The following is a 15,747-nucleotide window of genomic DNA, read 5'->3' on the forward strand; positions in this document are numbered from 1 at the left end:
TGCAGCCACTTCCTTAAGGTCTTCTCTTTTTTTTTTTTTTTTTTTGCTGTTGTTGTTGAGAGGGTTTCGTTCTATCCCCCCAGGCTGGAGTGCAGTGGCGCGATCTTCGCTCACTGCAACCTCCACCTCCCGGGTTCAAGCGATTTTCCTGCCTCAGTCTCCCCCGAGTAGCTGGGATTACAGGCGCCTGCCCCCAAGCCTGGCTAATATTTGTATTTTTAATAGAGACGGTGTTTCGCCATGTTTGTCAGGCTGGTCTTGAACTCCTGACTTCAGGTGATCCGCCTGCCTCGGTCTCCGAAAGTGCTGGGATTACAGGCGTGAGCCTCCGCTCCCGGCCTGTGGTCTTCTCTTATATTGCATAGTCAGAGTTTGTTTCTTCTTAGTCTCCCAATCAACTTGTGTGCCCTTCCTCGCAGGGCACCTTTATTTTCTCTCTTTTTTTTCCTTTTCCTTTTTCTTTTCTTTTTTTTTTTTTTTGGAAGCGGAGTTTCGCTCTCGTTGCCCAGGCTGGAGTGCAGTGGCGCGATCTCGGCTCACTGTAACCTCCGCCTCCCGGGTTCAAGCGATTCTCCTGCTTCAGACTCCTGAGTAGCTGGGATTACAGGAGCGCTCCACCACGCCTGGCTAAGGGCACTTTTATTTTCCTCTGCATCTGGCCTAGTCACTGGGTGTTGAGCTTGTAGGGGCAGGGACAAGAAGCCTTTTCCTCCTTTGTCTTTCTCCCTCCACTTCCCCCTCCAGTTTGGCATCGTCCTCGTGCCTTGCCGGTGGTAGCAATGCTGCTTACATTTGAGTGTCTTCCGTGCCCCCTCCATGGCTCTTGAGCGCTTTGGATGTACATACAGTATTTTTCTTATTTAATCTTTGTGACAAGTCTGTAATTCTATTCTATAGAGCGGAACAAGTCTAGAGAAGTTGGAGAGTTCTGTACTCTTGCTTGCCTAGCACATGAACCTGGCCAGTGTGACTCAACCCCTAAGCCGAGGTCTGAAACCACCGCGCCTGGGCGTCCCCGGGAGAGCTGGCATGTGCGGACTCTGCTTGCTGGGCCCTACCTCCCAAGCTGATTCTGCAGGTCTGGGGAGTTGCCCCACAATTTGCATTTCGATTAGCTCCCCAGGTGGTGGTGATGGTGGCTGCTCCCCGGACAGCCCTTTGAGAACCATTCACAATGGTGCAAAATGAAGGGAGAGAAATTTATTGGAGATATTTGCTTTTTCTTACTTTAAAATTAGATCTTGGCCGGGTGCGGTGGCTCACACCTGTAATCCCAGCACTTTGGGAGGCCGAGGGAGGTGGAACACCTGAAGTCAGGAGTTGGAGACCAGCCTGCCAACATGGCGAAACCCCGTCTGTACTAAAAATACAAAAATTAGCCGGGTGTGGTGGCGTGCGTACGTAGTTTCAGCTACTTGGGGAGGCTGAGGCAGGGGGATCTCTTGAACCCAGGAGGCGGAGGTTGCAGTGAGATGAGATCTCACCACTGCACTCCAGCCTGGGCGACAGAGCGAGACTGTGTCTCAAAAAAAATAAAAATAAAAAAATAAAATTAGATGTTAAAGAATGAAAAATAATTCGGACGACTGACTGTAGATTGCTCAGAAAACTGGCTGAGAGTTGAGAATTCCTGTTAGCCATGATGAGAAAAGTTAAAAGTTTCATAAGTCTCCAGTTTAAAAAGGGGCCATGGATTTAAGTGTGGAATAAAATGGGAAATCTTTGGAAGTTTGGCTTTTTTCCCACTCTGATTTATTTATTAATTTAGTCGCAGCACGGGCATTTGTTACATTATCCTCTTCAGATGCCCAAAGTCTGCCACACCACCACACAGAAGGTTTGAGTGATAGGACCACAGCTTGTAGTTTTGGCCCTTGGAGGTAGGGGGGTTGGGGAGCATTGTGTGCTGAGTCTCCTCTGCCACATGCCCCTCCAGCGATTCAGCTTACTCAAATATGACTACAGAGACTGACATTAAAATGTAGGCTTTGGGGGTTCTTTTTGCGGGACGGGGTTGGGGGCAATTGTTGCTGAGAAAGATTTTTAGGTTTTTTCTTTCTTTCTTTCTTTTTTTTTTTTTTTGCTGGAGTTTCACTCTGTCGCCCATGCTGGAGTGCAATGGCACAATCAGCTCACTGCAACCTCCGCCCCCCCCAGGGTCAAGTGATTCTCCTGCCTCAGCCTCCGGAGTAGCTGGGATCATAGGCATGCGCCACCATGCCTGGCTAACTTTGTATTTTTAGTAGAGATGGGGTTTCTGCATGTTGGTCAGGCTGGTCTCGAACTCCTGACCTCAGGTGATCCGCCTGCCTTGGCCTCCTAAAGTGCTGGGATTACAGGCGTGAGCCACTGCACCTGGCCCTTTTTTTTTTTTTTTTTTTCGAGACACAGTCTTGCTCTATCGCCCAGGCGGGAGTGTAGGTGCGTAGTCTCGGCTCACTGCTACCTCTGCCTCCTGGGTTCAAGTGATTCTCCTGACTGAGCCTCCTGAGTAGCTGGGATTACAAGCACGCACCACCACGCCTGGCTAATTTTTTGTATTTTTAGTAGACACGGGGTTTCATCATGCTGGCCAGGCTTGTCTCCAACTCCTGACCTTGTGATCTGCCCACCTAGGCCTCCCAAAGTGTTGGGGTTACAGGCGCCCGGTGATTTTTAGGTTTTTAAAGTTATAATGGATTTCTTTCTGGGGAAAATAACTGCAGATAGGTGGGAGGAATGGTTTTAGTTTACAGTTGATGACCCCCCTCCTTTCCCCACCTACACCCTTAGGCGAGTTGTACACACTCCTCAGGGGATCCCAACTTCCATGGCCACTGTCCTGCTATGTTCTAGCATTTTCGATGACCCATAGGTGGACAGGTTGTTATCATCTAAAGGAGCTGAACACTGAACAATTACTAAACACTTAACCTTTTCTGTTATTACTGGTTACCAGCTATTTGCATTGCATTTCACCTAATTCATTTCTACTATTGTTTCATTCTTTGTTGATGACATGAATGTTTTATATAAACATGAGTTTTTGCAATATGCTTCATAACTGGCGTGGTGTAATTAACACGAAATTGTCTTACCACTGGCTTAAATAGATGGATGTCAAATCATTTTTATGTCAGTCTAAGGGAAAGTATTTATTTATTTTTTTGAGATGGAGTCTCACTCTGTGGCCCAGGCTGGAGTGCAGTGGTACCATCTCAGCTCTCTGCAACCTCCGATTCCCGGGCTCAAGCAATTCTTGTGCCTTAGCCTCACGAGTAGCTGGGATTACAGGCATGTGCCACCATGCCCAGCTAATTTTTTTGTATTTTTCATAGAGATGGGGTTTCACCATGTTAGCCAGGCTGGTGGTCTCCAACTCCTGACCTCAAGTGATCCACCCGCCTCGGCCTCCCCAAGTGCTGAGATTACAGGCATGAGCCACTGTGCCTGGTTCATTTATTGAGTGAAGGTTATTCATTGTTAATAACTGAAAGTAGAAAATACACCTAATCAGTTGCTTATTCTAATTGTAGAGTTGAGATACCTGGGAATCAGTAGGCTTAAGCTGGCAGCATAGCTCTATGAAGACTCATACTCGGTTAACTAAAGTGTATTGGGGCTACCTACCTGGGGGAGCGAAACGCCTTAGTGTCTTAGAAGATGTGTGTTTTTTTATTGCATTTTATTTTATTATTATTTATTTTTGAGACAGAGTCTCGCTTTTGTCACCCAGGCTGGAGTGCAGTGGCGCGATCTTGGCTCACTGCAACCTCCGCCTCCTGGGTTCAAGCGATTCTCCTGCCTCAGTCTCCTAAGTAGCTGGGACTATAGGCACCCACCACCATGCCCGGCTAATTTTGTATTTTTAGTAGAGACGGGGTTTCACCGTGTTGGCCAGGTTGGTCTCAAACTCCTGACCTCAGGTGATCTGCCCGCCTTGGCCTCCGAAAGTGCTGGGCCACCACACCCAGCCAAGGATGTGTGTATCCTGTAAAAATTGTATGGATACGTCATCGGAAGAGGTGAAGGTATTGTCTTGATAATTCTTCATTCTCCATTCTTGCCCTGTCGTCCTTTACTGTTGTCCTTTTGTTCTGGAACTCTCCCTGCTGTCTTCCTGTTTGTTTTTTCCTCTTTATTTTTTTTTCTTTGTAAAAATCATGTTTTGGTATTCCATGCCTGTTTCTGGCAGTACTCATTTGCTTTTTACCACTTTGGCCTACTGAGAAAGTAAGAGAAAGTTCAGTATAGCCAGGAACTGTCAGAGTTGTTGGAGGATTGACTCATTCTCCTTTGGTTGTAACTTGTTTCTGTTTTTGTTTTTTTGAGAAGGAGTCTCCCTCTGTCGCACAGGCTAAAGTGCAATGGCGCGATCTCGGCTCACTGCAACTCCCGCCTCCCAGGTTCAAGCGATTCTCCTGCCTCAGTCTCCTGAGTAGCTGGGATTACAGGTGTGTGCCACCATGCCCGGCTAATTTTTGTATTTTTAGTAGATACGGGTTTCACCATGTTGGCCAGGCTGGTCTCAAACTGCTGACCTCAAATGATCCACCTGCCTCAGCCTCCCAAAGTGCTGGGATTACAGGCATGAGCCACCACGCCCGGCCAACACCCTATATAGGATTTTTAAAGAACTAGTTACTTAAAAAATATATCATGAGAGGGAAGACAAATTTATAAATTGAGAGAGTGTTTATAGCTTATGGCTAGTGACACAAGTTTGAAGTCTGACTGCCTGGATTCCAATCCTGGCCCTTGCCGTTTCCTGCCTGTGCGACCTTGGGCATTTCACTTCATCTTTGTATGTTTCCCTATTTTTTGTTTTTTTTTTTTTGAGACAGAGTTTTGCTCTTGTTGCCCAGGCTGGAGTGTAGTGGCGCGCTTGGTTCACCGCAATCTCCACCTCCTGGGTTCAAGCGATTTTCCTGCCTCAGCCTCCTGAGTAGCTGGGATTACAGGCATGTGCCACCACGCCTGGCTAATTTTGTATTTTTAGTAGAGACGGGGTTTCTCCATTTTGGTCAGGCTGGTCTCGAACTCCTGACCTCAGGTGATCCACCGCCTCGGCCTCCCAAAGTGCTGGGATTACAGGCATGAGCCAACAGCGTCCGGCCTATTTTTTATTTTTATTTTTATTTTTTGAGACAGTGTCTTGCTCTGTTACCCAGGCTGGAATGCAGTGGCATGATCTCAGCTCACTACAACCCCTGCCTCTCGGGTTTGAGTGATTCTCGTGCCTCAGCCTCCCGAGTAGCTGGAATTATAGGCGTGCGCCACCACACCTGGCTAATTTTTGTATTTTTAGCAGAGACAGGGTTTCACCATGTTGGCCAGGCTGGTCTCCAACTCTTGACCTCAGATGGTCCGCCCACCTCAGCCTCTCAAAGGCTGGGATTACAGGCCTGAGCCACCGCGCCTGGCCCCTATTTTTAAAAATGGAGTTGATAATAGAACATGTTTCACTTCTAAGAGCTGTTTCGAGGATAGAGTTTAAGTGCTTAGGTTGCTGTCTGTCATGTAGTAGACACTCAAGAAATATTAGTCATAAAAGTACTATTATAAAGACTTTTGGGAAATTGAGGAAGCGAAAATTTTACTAGTAATATTGACTACGACGTTAATCTCCAAGAACTCTGGAGAATATGAATTGCAAGGGCAAGGACTTATTCCTCTGTGGGATTTTCCCCTGTGACTGTTACATTGTTTTTATGTTTTGTTTTGTTGAGATGGAGTCTCCCTCTGTCACCCAGGCTGGAGTGCAGTGGCGGGATCCCAGCTCATTGCAACCTCCACCTCTGCCTCCCGGGTTCAAGCGATTCTCCTGTCTTAGCTTCCCAAGTAGCTGGGACTGCAGGCGTGCGCCACCATGCCCAGCTAATTTTTGTATTTTCTAGTAGAGAAGGGGTTTTACTGTATGTTGGCCAGGCTGGTCTGGAACCCCTGACCTCAGGTGATCTGCCCGTCTCAGCCTCCCAAAGTGCTGGGATTACAGACGTGATCCACCGCGCCTGGCCAGAGCTTGACAGTTGGATTGATGAAACCTGAGAATGTATGCTTTACATGTTGTTCATTATGATTTGTTATATCTAGATATTTAGCTCTTACTGTTGACTATAACACATACATGACGTGAGTAGAATTTTATCTAGATTGAGTTTTCAGACTGTAATTGGTCTCAAGAAAATAAATAAGGTATTGGAAGTGAACTAAAATTAGTAACTGGCTTTGGCATTAGACTTTAATGCACTTAAATTACATGATCTCATCTGTGAGATAATTTGACAGAGGAGGACGATGGCATGTATTATGTCCATATGAGGAAAGGGCAGAGAAATAGACCCTGCAAGATTCATTAGTGTCACTCCTTCCTCCTGTTCGTTTTCTTTCTTCGTTTTTCCCCCAAGGTAAACATTAAAAAAATTTTTTTTTGGCTGGGTGTGGTGGCTCACTCCTGTACTCCCAGCACTTTGGGAGGCCATGACTCAGTTGAGGTCAGGAGTTTGAGACCAGCCTGGCCAACATGGTGAAACCCCGTCTCTACTAAAAATACAAAAAATTGGCCTGGCACGGTGGCTCACACCTGTAATCCCAGCACTTTGGGAGGCCAAGGCGGGTGGATCACGAGGTCAGGAGATCGAGACCATCATGGCTAACATGGTGAAACCCTGTCTCTACTAAAATTACAAAAAAAAAAAAAAAAAAAAAAAATTAGCCAGGCGTGATGGCGGGCGCCTGTAGTCCCAGCTACTCAGGAGGCTGAGGCAGGAGAATGGTGTGAAACCGGGAGGCAGAGCTTGCAGTGAGCTGAGATCGCACCACTGCACTCCAGCCTGGGTGACAGTGCGACACTCTGTCTCAAAAAACAAAAACAAATTAGCTAGGCGTGGTGGTGCGCACCTGTAATCCCAGACACTTGGGAGGCTGAGGCAGGAGAATCACTTGAACCCTGGAGGCGGAGGTTGCAGTGAGCCAAGATCACGCCATTCCACTCCAGCCTGGGCCATAGAACAAGACTATGTCTCAAGGAAAACAAACAAACAAAAAAACACGTCTCTACTGAAAATACAGAAGTTAGCTGGGAGTGGTGACAGGTGCCTGTAATGCCAGCTGCTTGAGTGGCTGAGGCATGAGAATCACTTGAACCCGGGAGGTGGAGGTTACAGTGTACCGAGATCTTGCCACTGCTCTCCAGCCTAGGCGACAGAGCAAGACACCATCTCAAAAAAAAGAAAATCCTGTAAGATGAATTTGTTCCTTTATGAAGAATAAATTTGTGTCTGCCATTTACACCGTGAATGCCTTTCTTTGGAGTGGTTCCTTGTACTGTTTTTTGTTGTTGTCGTTGTTGTTAAATTGTGGTAACATATACTTAACACAAAAATTACCATTTTAACCTTTTTTTGTGGGGGGAGGGACGGGATGTCACTCTGTTGCCCAGGCTGGAGTGCAGTGGTATGCTTTTGGCTCACTGTAACCTCCGTGTCCTAGGGTCAAGACATCCTCCCACCTCAGTCTCCCGAGTAGCTGGGACTACAGGTGCATGCCACCACGTCTGGCTTGATTATTTTTTGTAGAGATGGGGGTCTCACTATGTTGCCCAGGCTGGTCTCCAACTCCTGAGCTCAAACAATCTGCCTGCATCTGCCTCTCAAAGTGCTGGGATTAGAGACATGAGCTACCACACCCAGCCTGATTTTACCAAAAAAACCTTTTTTTTTGAGACGGAGTCTTGCTTTGTTGTCAGGCTGGAGTGCAGGGGCATGATCTCGGCTCATGGCAACCTCCATCTCCCGGGTTCAAGTGATTCTCCTGCCTCAGCCTCTCAAGTAGCTGGGACTACAGGTGTGCACCACCACGCCCGGCTAATTTTTGTATTTTTAGTAGAGATGGGGTTTCACCATGTTAGCCAGGATGGTCTCAATCTCCTGACCTCGTGATCCACTTGCCTCGGCCTCCCAAAGTGCTGGGGTTACAGGCATGAGCCACCGCACCCAGTCTTAACCATTTTTAAGTGTATGTATAGTTCAGTGGTGCAGAACTTTTTTTTTTTTTTTTTTTTTTGAGACAGGGTCTTGCTCTGTTGCCCAGGCTGGAATGCAGGATATTATCAAGTTCATCTGTGTGTTAGAATCTCCTTCTTATTTAATCCTTTTTGTGGTTTTTGGAGTCTTTGTTTTGTAGCATGGCAAAGCCCATTGTGTCTGTGTGTGTGTGTGTGTGTGTGTGTGTGTGTATGTAAGAAGTATATATAATTATATTATGGTGTACTTGGAGAAGTGGAGCATGATGAAGAGTTTGATCCATAATATAACTGGTTATATAGAACCCTGTTTAGCAGACAGAGCCTAGGAAGTTTTCTGATTGTATAGGTTCTATGCTTTTGAGAATTCCTGCTTGTGTTTTGATCTCATTTCCATACACAGTCCTTAAAGATCATATTTATTTATTTATTTATTTATTTATCGAGATGGAGTCTCACTCTGTCACCCAGGCTGGAGTGCAGTGGCATGATCTTGGCTCACTGCAACCTCCACTTCCTGGGTTCAAGCAATTCTCCTGCCTCAGCCCCCTGAGTAGCTGGGATTACAGGAGCCGGCCACCATGCCTGGCTAATTTTTGTATTTTTAGAAAAGATGGGGTTTCACCATGTTGGCCAGGCTGGTCTTGAACTCCTGACCTCGTGATCCACCTGCCTTTGCCTCCCAGAATGCTGAGATTACATATGTGAGCCACTGTGCCTGGCTAAGAAGGGATCTTTTAAATTTTTAAAAATACATTAATTTATTTTTATAGAGACAGGATCTCGCTGTGTTGCCCAGGCTGGTCTCAAACTCCTGGGCTCAAGTGATCCTCCCACCTCAGTCTCCCAAAGTGCTGGGATTCAGGTGTAAGCCACCATGCCTGGCCCAAAAGAAGGGATCTTTTATCATGTCGGGAACAGTAACTATTCATTTATTCAACATACTGATGGGCTCATCCTATGAGGCCTCAGAACACAGCATGTTTCTTGGAAAATACTGGCATGGGCAAATGACATTGTTGAGAGCTTCAGGATAAAGAATCTTTTAGTTTAGTTTGTATATCCAGACTAGTTTAGTTTTTTTGTTTGTTTGTTTGTTTGTTTTCTTTGAGACAGTCTCACTCTGTCTCCCAGGCTGGAGTGCAGTGGCACAATCTCAGCTCAGTACAACCTCCACTTCCCGGGTTCAAGCAATTCTGGTGCCTCAGCCTCCTGAGTAGCTGGGATTACAGGCGTGCACCACAATGCCTGGCTAATCTTTGTGTTTTTTGGTAGAGAACGAGGTTTCATCATGTTGGCCAGGCTGGTCTCAAACTCCTGACCTGAAGTGATCCGCCCGCCTAGGCCTCCCAAACTGTTGGGATTACAGGCGTGAACCATCGCTCCCAGCTGGAAGGTGACTTTTTTTTTTTTTTTGAGACAGAGTCTCCCTCTGTTGCCCAGGCTGGAGTGCAGTGGCACGATCTCGGCTCACTGAAACCTCCGCCTCCTGTTCAAGCTCTTCTCATGCCTCAGCTTCCTGAGTAGCTGGGACTACAGGTGCACGCCACCAGGCCCAGCAATTTTTGTATTATTAGTAGAGACGGGGTTTCACCATATTGGCCAGGCTGGTCTCAAATTCCTGACTTTGTGATCCACTCACCTCGACCTCCCAAAGTGCGGGGATTACAGGTGTGAGCCACCGTGTCCGGCCAAGGTGACTTTTTAAAGTTAAATTTTAAAACGATCTTTGAGGAGTAAATTTGACATAAGCAGGTGTTCATGCACAAATGCCTTAAAAGGTACACATACTTCATTTCAAAGCAGTTATTTATTTTGACACTTGTCTCATTAATTTTCCTGCTCTCTCAGAAAATAGGTTATTTTATTTAGCAGTGATAATTAATGCAGTTTGTTGGGAAATAAGCTATTTTCAATTTACCAGGCTTGGATTTGGTGAGTTTTTATGTAAATTAATAGATATATGTACATATATTTTTAAAATAACTATTTTAGTGAAGTTTAAATTATAAACGCTTGCTCATTCACTGAATGCTTTTGTGATGCACTTTATTAAGAATTGACATGCATTCTGATAACAACTTTGTAAGGTAAGTATGCAGACTGTTGTCATTTTCCAGACTAGTAAATTTGGGATTAAAGAATCCCAGGGTCACCTGTAAGATTTGAGACAGGACTTGAATTCAGAACTTTTGCCTGATTGCAAAGCTCACCTTCCTAATAGCTTTGCTCTGTTGCCTGCCTTCTGTGAACAGTGCTTTTAAAAAAGTAAAGATTGTCGGGTGTGGGTGGCTCACGCCTGTAATCCCAGCACTTTGGGAGGCCGAGGTGGGTGGATCATCTGAGGTCAGGAGTTTGAGACCATCCTGGCCAACATGGTAAAACCCTGTCTCTACTAAAAATACAAAAAATTAGCCGGGTGTGGTGGCATCTACCTGTAGTCCCAGCTACTCGAGGCAGGAGAATTGCTTGAACCTGGGAGACGGAGGTTGCAGTGAGCTGAGACTACGCCACTGCATTCTAGCCTGGACGACAGAGTCAGACTCTTTCTCAAAAAAAAAAAAAAAAAAAAAAAAAGAAAAAGAAAAGAAAAAAAACACCTCAAGAACAAAGTAAAGATGGACCTTTAGATAATAGCTACTTGATTTTCATTTTCTCTTCCAAATGGTTTTTCCAAAATCCAACTGAGTTTTACATTTGGAGTCATGTCAAAGGGACACATTCTTTGTGTATTGGCAGAGTAAGCTGCTGCTGTTTAAAAATCTGGACTATCAATTTAAAAGTATAATTAATACATATGCAAAAATGGTGTCTTAAACTGTGGTGCAAGGAAAATAGGTCTTTCTGAATAGCTGGTAAGATTCTTCCTTGTTTGTTTTTTAAGGATGTTGTTTTGGCTACTGTGAAACTCAGAACTCAGAGCTGAACTTGTGATCCACTGACTGGGCAGATCCTTTTTTTTTTTTTTTTTTTTTTGAGACAGAGTCTCACTCTGTTGCCCAGGGTGGAGTGCAGTGGCGTGATCTCAGCTCACTGCAACCTCAGCCTCCTGGGTTCAAGCGATTCTCCTGCCTCAGCCTCCCCAAGTAGCTGAGATTACAGGCGTGCACCACCACACCCGGCTAATTTTTGTATTTTTGGTAGAGACAGAATTTCACCATGATGTCCAGGCTGGTCTTGAACTCCTGACCTCAGGTGATTTGCCCACCCTGGCCTCCCAAAGTGCTGGGATTATAGGCATGAGCCACTGCACCTGGCTAGATCCTTTCTTTATAATTTTGTCATTCTTTCCTTCACCTGGCTTTTTAAAAAAGTTAAATTTAGCTATTAGCTGTCTGAAGTGTTTTTTTTTTTTCTTTAATGGGGTCACCATACTATAAAGCTTTAAGTACGAATACAACACAGTTGTAAATCGTTTCAAATCTTAAACCTTCAAATTTATTTTATTTTTTCTTGAGGGATATTTGTTATTTACTGATGTAAGTGCCAGCTTTATTTCAGCAGATAGAAATTAACAATTTTGTATCTTAAAATGTCAGCATACGCCCCTAGAAAAATTTCACAGCCGGCTGGCCATGGTGTCTCACGCCTGTAATCTGAGTACTTTGAAAGGCCACGGTGGGAGGACTGCTTGAGCACGGGAGTTTGACACCAGCCTGGGCAACATAGTGAGACCCTGTCTCTACCAAAAAATCAAAAAAATTAGCCGAGTGTGGTGGTGCATTCCTGTAGTCTCAGCTACTAAGAAGGATGAGGTGGGAGGATTGCTTGAGCCCAGGAGGTTGAGGCTACAATGAGCCATGTCCCTGCCACTGCATTCCAGCCTGGGTGACAGAGCAAGACCCTGTCTCAAAAAAAAAAAAAAAAAAAAATTCAAACCCTTGATTTAAAAATCAATCCTGATCAAAGATTTGGCCAAGGGATTTCTTATTTTATTTGGAAGTACTTGCCATTCATATATATGTATGAGTTATATATATTCATATATATATGAGTTAACAATTAAAGTCAAATGAACTAAAATGAGTTCTTTGGCTCTATTTCTTGTCTGCTGAAGTGTATATGTTAATATACATTAATATAAATTGTGATAGTTTATATCCTGTTATTAAATATTTGTAAAACAGAACCTCTGGCCGGGCACGATGGCTCACGCCAGTAATCCCAGCACTTTGGGAGGCTGAGGCGTGCAGATATTGCCTGGGCTCAGGAGTTTGAGACCAGCCTGGGCAACATGGTGAAACCCTGTCTCCACTAAAATTACAAAAATTAGCCAGGAGTGATGGTGCACCCCTGTAATCCCAGCTACTCGGGAGCTGAGGCAGCAGAATCACTTGGACCCAGAAAGCAGAGTTTCCAGTGAGCCAGGATCGCGCCACTGTACTCCGGCCTGGGCAACAGAGTGAGACTCTGTCTCAAAAAAAAACAAAAAACACAGAGCCTGTGAATTGCTGACCTAATTTATTTTCCTTGGGAAAATACCTAGTAAGCCTATGGAGATAAACTCTTAGAATTGAAGTATTGTTCATTATAAGCAAGGCATACAGAAGTCCTGCCTATTCCAGGTCTAGTGTAGTCTCTGGAGAACTTATCTTTTCTAAGATACTATGTACAGTAAACAGGAAGCTCTCTGTTGGAGGATATGTCAGAGCTGGAGATTGGACTAGAATACTGAAGACAACATCAACAACAATGACTGACATTTTTTGAGAGTTTATGAGTTTACTGTTTTGTTTTTTTTTTTTTCTTTCTTTTGAGACAGAGTCTCATTCTGCTGCCCAGGCTGGAGTGCAGTGGCACGATCTCGGCTCACTGCAACCTCTGCCTCCTGGGTTCAAGCGATTCTCCTGCCTCAGCCTCCCTAGTAGTTGGGACTACAGGTGTGTGCCACCACGCCCAGCTAATTTTTTGTATTTTTAGTAAAGATGGGGTATCACCGTGTTAGCCAGGATGGTCTCCATTTCCTGACCTCATGATCTGCCCGCCTTGGCCTCCCAAAGTGCTGGGATTACAGGCCTGAGCCACTGCCCCGAGCTGAGTTTACTGTTTTAAGTGCTACCTGCATTAACATCTTTAATCCTCATAGCAATCCTGAGATGTGAGGTAGGCACTATTATGATCCCATTTTAAAGTTGAGAAAAATGAGGTTAACTAATCTGAAAAATATAGTAAGGGACAGTGTTAATATAAAACTAGGCAGCCAGACAACTCCTGCTCTTAACTGCTATGTGGTTTTTGGATTTATTTGTTTGTTTTTGTTTTGTCTGAGATGGAGTTTCGCTCTTGTTGCCCAGGCTAGAGTGCAATGGTGTGATCTGACCTCAGCTCACTGCAACCTCTGCCCCTCAGGTTCAAGCAATTCTCCTGTCTCAGCCTCCCGAGTAGCTGGAATTACAGGCATGTGCAGCCATGCCTGGCTAATTTTGTATTTTTAGTAGAGACAAGGTTTCTCTGTTAGGCTGGTCTCAAACTCCTGACCTCAGGTGATTGCCTCACCTCGCCCTCCCAAAGTGTTGAGATTACAGGCATGAGCCACCACGCCCGGCCTCTTTTTTTTTTTTTTTTTGAGACCAGTCTTGCTCTGTCGCCAATCTAAAGTGCAGTGGTGTGATCTCAGCTCACTGCAACCTCCACCTCCCAGGTTCAAGCGATTCTCCCGCCTCAGCCTCCCGAGTAGCTGGGATTACAGGCACCCACCACCACACCCAGCTAATTTTTGTAGTTTTAGTAGAGACAGGGTTTCACTATGTTGGCCAGGATGGTCTAGATCTCTTGACCTCGTGATCTGCCCACCTCGGCCTCCCAAAGTGCTGGGATTACAAGCGTGAGCCACCGCGCCTGGCATAAAACTATTTTTAAAAGAAGAAAAATAGCTACAAAATTTAAAAAGCAGGTAAAATGTACAACTAATACAAACCAGCTAGTGATCTATGACTTTTTTGTTTTTTTGTTTTTTTTTTTACAGGGTCTTGTTCTGTCTCCCAAGCTGGAGTGCAGTGGTGTGGTCATAGGTCACTGCAGCGTCGAACTCCTAGGCTCAAGTGACCCTCTTGCCTCAGGCTCCTGAGTAGCTGGGACAACAGGCGTGTACCACCACACCTGGATACTTTTTAAATTTTTGGTAGAGAAGGGATCTCACTCTATTGCCAAGCTGGTGTCGAACTCTTGGTCTTAAGCAGCCCTCCGACGTCAGCGTCCCAAAGTGTTGGGATTTCAGAGGTGAGCCATGGCGCCCAGTCTGAGTCACTTTTAAACTTAGAAAATAGTTGCAAGAACAGCAAATAAACAAAACTTGCTCACATATCTTTCACGCAGAGACTTGCATTCAAGTTCTGCCCATTGTTCTGGTGATGGATGTCCTTTATTGCAACACTGTAATCCAGGATCACATTTCCACCCAGTTTCCTTGCCTAATATACATTTTTGAGGGAGTTTTGCTCTTGTTGCTCAGACTGGAGTGCAGTTGTGCAATCTCAGCTCACTGTAACCTCTGCCTCCCAGGTTCAAGCAATTCTCCTGCCTCAGCCTCCCGGGTAGCTGGGATTACAGGCATGAGCCACCATGATCAACTAATTTTGCATTTTTTTTTTTTTTTAGTGGAGACGGGGTTTCTCCATGTTGGTCAGGCTGGTCTTGAACTCCCAACCTCAGGTGATCCACCCACCTCGGCCTCCCAAAGTGCTGGGATGATGGGCATGAGCCACTATGCCCAGCCCTCTAATATACTTTTTTTTTTTTTTTTTTGAGACGGAGTTTCACTCTTTCGCCCAGGCTGGAGTGCAGTGGCACCATCTCAGCTCACTGCAACTTCTTCCCCCTGGTTCAAGCGATTCTCCTGCCTCAGTCTCCCAAGTAGCTGGGATTACAGGCACCTGCCACCACACCCAGCCAATTTTTGTATTTTTAGTAGAGATGGGGTTTTGCCATGTTGTCCAGGCTGGTGTTGAACTCCTGACCTCAGGTGATCCACCCACCTCGGCCTCCCAAAGTGCTGGGATTACAGGTGTGAGCCATCCATCCCGGCCTAATATACTTTATTTTAGAACAGTTTTTCAGTGTTTTGAGTTTCATTCATGCCCTTGACCTTTTTGAAGACTAGAGGCATTTTTATAGACTGTCTCTTAACTCAGATTTGTCCAGTGCTTCCTCATGCTTATATTGAGATTAAGCATTTTGAGCAGGAATATCCATGTTTTCCTTGCATTTTGTTGGGTGGGATGTGGTGTTTGTCTGTCTGGAGACTAGTGTTAACTTTGATGACTTGGTTACGATGGGATGTGCCATGTTCTCCTTTTTTTTAAAAGAATGAATATTTTTAAAAGAAGAAAAGTAGCTATGAACTAGTATTTTGTGGTACAATACTTTGGGAAAATGAAAATATTTCCTTTTAGTATTGAGGAATCCTGTTTCTTTGGGAGGCTGTTTTTTTTGGGGAGGGGGGGCAGAAGGTCAGTTCATAGACTTAAATACCATTATAGTTGTTGTCTAAGCCCTTGAAAACTTAATGTTTTTCTAAAGTTTAAATTTGTAGATAATGGAATTTGAAAAATATTTAAAATCGGATTAAATTTTACAGTGTATAGTGTGGTTTGAAAGAGAATGGGGGGCTGGGCGCAGTGGCTCACACCTGTAATCCCGGCACTTTGGGAGGCCGAGGTGGGCAGATCACTAGAGGTCAGGAGTTGGAGACCAGCCTGGCCAGCATGGCAAAACCCCGTCTCTACTAAAAATACAAAAATTAGCTG

At 45.1% G+C, this 15,747-nt stretch overlaps 1 protein-coding gene across 13 annotated transcripts in view; it reads left to right on the forward strand.

Moving 5' to 3' along the window:
- The window catches only part of GTF2I (general transcription factor IIi), a 103,061-nt gene that overhangs the window by 2,706 nt on the left and 84,608 nt on the right, over window positions 1-15,747 (forward strand). For 4 of the 13 annotated variants that reach the window (XM_063708157.1, XM_063708153.1, XM_063708154.1 and 1 more), the window contains exon 2: window positions 13,968-14,221. The exons of 6 other annotated variants lie outside the window; for them this stretch is intronic. The gene's annotated coding sequence lies outside the window, so the exon portion shown is untranslated. Of the gene's footprint in view, window positions 1-4,319; window positions 4,434-13,967; window positions 14,222-15,747 lie in introns of those variants that run through there. 3 more of the 13 variants (XM_063708152.1, XM_063708156.1, XM_063708158.1) reach the window with 1 other exon arrangement.

The sequence above is a fragment of the Gorilla gorilla genome, chromosome 6 (genome assembly GCF_029281585.2).
Source record: "Gorilla gorilla gorilla isolate KB3781 chromosome 6, NHGRI_mGorGor1-v2.1_pri, whole genome shotgun sequence".
NCBI lineage: Eukaryota > Metazoa > Chordata > Mammalia > Primates > Hominidae > Gorilla > Gorilla gorilla.